Source organism: Arachis stenosperma, chromosome 6 (assembly GCF_014773155.1).
Source record: "Arachis stenosperma cultivar V10309 chromosome 6, arast.V10309.gnm1.PFL2, whole genome shotgun sequence".
NCBI lineage: Eukaryota > Viridiplantae > Streptophyta > Magnoliopsida > Fabales > Fabaceae > Arachis > Arachis stenosperma.
Genome location: NC_080382.1, coordinates 126,671,072 through 126,675,895, shown reverse-complemented (window position 1 = coordinate 126,675,895; position 4,824 = coordinate 126,671,072). Strand labels below are relative to the sequence as shown.

The window sequence follows — 4,824 nt, the reverse complement described above, 5'->3', positions numbered from 1 at the left end:
CAACCAAACTTGTACACTCCATTAGGATTTAGGACATGATGGACGAGAGTAAGTGAAAAACTCAAAAACCAAGCAACCAATAATGCAATCCCATTATCATTACAAAGCTTATTAGTCTCTCCAACTTGGAGAACTTTACTTTCTTTTAATCACAACCAACACTATGAATTTTCAAGCTGCATTTGTACTTGCACACAGCAAACACTAATGATCAAGGTTCTGAAAATCGCTTCCAGCCTCAATCTGCAGCAATTCATCATCATCATAATAAATAACTTAAAACAAATCCTAATTGAATTCATGGACTTCTCCACTAAAAAAACTAAAAACAAAAGAGTCCTAAACCTAAAATTTTTCGGGCCCTTCCGACTTAGAAGCCAGCAAATTCAGATGTCCAGAAAGGTAATTTCCTAGCCTCGCCACCGAAGCTTCTCCAATGGCTTGTTGCTGCTGCTGATGCCGATGATGAACGAACAAAGAAGCTTGTTGCTATTAAGACACCGACACCGCCGCCGACTGCACAACCATCTCCAGCGGAGGAGCAGCCGCTACAAAACTCCAAATTTGACCAAAATCGGGCCTAGCCGGGAGGGCCCAGAGCCCCGCGGGAGCTCCGGGGCCTACTAAGGACCCTATGGCGGGCCCCACGAAGACGCCATCGGCCTTGGCGGAAGTGTCGTCGTCAGTGCGTATGCGCTTGCCGAGTATGAAGGGATTGGGAGCCAGCAAGGGCTTGTGGTCGAGCGAAGACGCTGCGGAGGTTGAGGAAGGAGAAGAGAGAGAGCCAGCACCGCCGCGTACGGAGACGGAAACGGAGGAGAAGCTGGCGGGAGTGGTTCTGGTTTTGGTAGTGGCGATGATTGAGGGCTCGGCCTAGCGGAGGAGCCACTCGATGGTCTGGCCGTCGGACTTGGGGCCGAGCTCCGTCGGATGGCATGAGTTGGAATGCTCCCTTTCTTCCTTCATCCGCTTCACCTTCACACTGCATTTGAAGGATTAGGGCTCATAGGATTTCATAGATTGGGGGTGGGGGAGAAACGAAGACGTTTTGGTCCCTGGGGACTAATACGTCCTATTTTCAAAAGGCCATCCAACGTGGCAGCCCATAACGGCCACGTCAGCGCCACGGGGGCCACGTCAGCGCCACGGGAGCCACGTCACCGTTTTTCGTCAGGACAAACGGAACGACTCTAACGGAGGGATAAATATGTCCATTTTTTCAAGGGGTCAGGGACATTAAAGTATTTTCCAATACTCGGAGACGAAAATGTCCGCAAAAAAAAAGGTTAGGGACGGATTTGTCCTTTACTCAAATTTCAAATGTTATACTAGCACCACACTAGCTCCGTCAGTCACTAGTTCGAAGCTTGACTATATTATGGATACTCAGTTAACGTCGTGCACATACATATGCAGTTAAGGTTGTGTTTGTTTGTTTAGTGTAATCTTATTAGAGTAATCTTGTATTAGTTTGTTGGTGTTAAATTGAATTTGTGATCAGATTAAAAATTGCTAATGGTGATAATTTGATTGGCATGACGATGGTAATGATGGTAGTTGTGAATTGTAAAAAAGATAATAGTATCACTTTATGTTAGAATTGTAATTTAAATGTAATATTATATATTTAAAATAGAATAATTTTTCACATATAAGCGTTTTTTATATAAGTCTTTACAAGTCATTTATATTAACGCGCTTCGAACCGTTACTGTATATTTTCACTGCACTTTCTTCTTCTTCTTACTGTACGTTCTTCTTCCTCTTCCTCTTCTTCTTCTTCTTCTTTTCTTTCGTTTCTTGCCTTCTCTTTCTCCTTCTTCGTTTACGTGTTTTTCTCTCTTTTTTCTTTCTTCGTTATTTTCGATTTTCATTATTTTTTGACAACAAGCTCTGAAATCGTTTTTGAAAAAGGAGAAGCAGTAGAAGATGATGAGGAGAAAGAGAAAGAGTTCTGAATTATGCATAAGGAGTATTTCAACGAATTTTGGGAGTATTTCTTAAATCCTTTGGGTGTAATTTTGTAATCCTTTGGGTATATTTCTGTAATTATTTGTGTGTATTTCTATAATCGTTTGGGTGAATTTCTGTAACTATTTGAGTGTATTTCTGTAATCCTTTGGGTGCATTTCTGTAATCGTTTGGGTGTATTTTTGAAGTTCCATTATCTTCAAAATTGGCAAGAAACTCGTTTTCATGGACGAAGAAAAAGAAGAAGAGTAGTAGTTCATAATGCATGGTGAGTAACGCGCTTTAGAAACAAGAAGTGATTGAATAACGTGCGTTTATTTACTTTTGAATGTGGGAGTGTAATGCGTGTATTTTGTTGAACTTGTGCCAACTTTTGTAAGCCAAAAAAATTTATATATGTAACAGGCCTCTTTAAAATATTAAATAAATTTAAAATTTTATATCCTATTATGTCTATGTCATTTTATGTCTTTATATCTTTATCTTATTATTATCATTTAACAAAACGGAGTCTTAGTTACACTTCCTCATTTGCAATCAAAGTTGTATATAGATCAGAGTCTAGTATCTTGTTAGTAGTTCTAGAATTCAGTTCTCTCTTTCTCTTGTAATAGCAACAACCTCATTCTCCCTTCTCAAGGTTCAGTGTAACTGAATTTTAATTCTCTAATAGTAATACACATCGAATTTCAAGCTCTTTCTATGGCAGATTGCTACATCTTTAACATGCATATACAAAGCTTATTTATGGCGCACTTACCTACTATATCGATGCATGGTGAATAACATATAACATTTAGAGAAAATTACACTTCTTTTCCTCGCGAGATATTAAAATGACACTCTCATCTCCTCTATTTATAAAATATACATTTTCCTCCTTTATAACTCTTAAAAATCCTCCTCTTTAATCTATTTTAAATTTTTTTTGTTAACTAATATTAACTTTATCTATTTTAAAAAAAATATTTTTTACAAAAATACTCTTTAACAAAAATTATTTTTATTGATTAAATTCTATTTTTATCAAAATAATTTTTTATTGATTAAAAAATAAACTTTACTTATCAAAATATCATTTAATAAATTATTTTTTATTGATTAAATTCTATTTTTATCAAAATAATTTTTAAAAATTTTAATAATTAAATTATTTTTTTCTAAAATATCCTTCAATAATTTTTTAATTATTAAATTATAATTTTATCAAAATTTTTGTTAATAATTCTTTTATATTTTACTATTAGTTTTTGATATCAATGTATATTATTTTAACATTGAATAAAAAAATCTTACCATTATTAATATGTATAACAATTAATATATATTGATATTCAAAAATAATCTTACTAAGATTTATTTTAATATTAAAATAATATATATTGATATCAAAAAATTAATAGTAAAATATAAAAAATTTTTAATAAAAATTTTAGTAAAATTATAATTTAATAATTAAAAAAATTATTGAATGATATCTTAAAAAAATAATTTAATTATTAAATTTTTTTAAAATATTGTGATAAAAATATAATTTAATCAATAAAAAAATAATTGATTAAAGAGTATATTGGTAAGCAAAATTTAACGACAAAAAATAAAATTTTTGCTAAAGGATATTTTTATAAAAAATATTTTTTTTAAAAAAATAGATAAAATTAATATTAGTTAACACAAAAAATTTAAAATAGATTAAAGAAGAGGTTTTTTAAAAGTTATAAAGAATGAGAATATATATTTTATAAATTAAAAAAAAAATATTATTTTAGCATCTCACATGAGAAGAGAGTGAAATTTTCTCTTAAACATTTAAGTTGTTGAGTCTTGCGCGGTGACATTGTCATTGTGAGTCATGATAAACATTTAATGGTTAATGCTTTATGGCTAAAATGATTTCTAAAAGATTAGATATATTTTCATTTGGTTTTAAAATATCAAATATTTTATACTAAGTATTATTATTTAAGCAGAATGTTAGAGGGTTACTAGAATTTATAAGTTTTTTTATTAATGAGCCATTAATATTTAAATATATAGAATAAAATATACTATTAAATTATTAAACTAAAAAAATTAACTAAAAAAATTGAGTTGATAGTTAAGTCATGATTAAAAATAATAAATTATAATAATTCTTAATAATTCTAATTATTTATCGTAATTTATATAGATAAGTTGAATGAAAAAAATATACACAATGTCTTAAACTGAATTTAGTTATATGCATGTCTTATTTGACTTTCTATGTAAATTAAATTAAATAAAATTAATTTACATTTTTTCAATATAAATAAAATCAATTTACCATGTAGGTATGATCGAACTCTAGACCTTTCGGATCTAAAGCTCTGTTACCATGTTATGATACCACTCATCCCAAAAGTTTACGCTGATGAGAAAAGGTAATACTAATGATTATATCTCAAATACTCCATAAACCTCCATTGTACATATTGTACAAATATTCTATTGGCTCCCTATATATATATATATATATATGAGGTCTGCTACATATACAAGCCATTTTGGCTTACAAGCTATACAAGTTGGTCCAAGTCCAAGAAAAAACACGCGCAACGCACGCGTTCATTATGCCGCACTCTTCCTCTTCTTCCTCAATCAAAACGCAAACCATCAAGATTCGTACTCTTCCTCTTCTTCCTCAATCAAAACACAAACCGTCAAGATTCAAGCGACATTCAAAACAAAAGACACGTTCCAACTTCTCGCGAAGAGTAGAAGAAATCAAGAAGAAAAGATCCAAATCTCCATAAAAAATCACTAGAAAAAACGAAGAAACATTATCAAGGTACTGTTTTACTGTTTTTCTAGATTTTTTTCTAGATTGTCTAT

At 31.4% G+C, this 4,824-nt stretch overlaps 1 pseudogene; it reads right to left on the bottom strand.

Moving 5' to 3' along the window:
* Positions 1–345: 345 nt before the first annotated feature.
* On the bottom strand, positions 346–966 carry LOC130934568 (transcription factor TCP7-like; annotated as a pseudogene).
* Between the last annotated feature and the right edge of the window lie 3,858 nt (positions 967–4,824).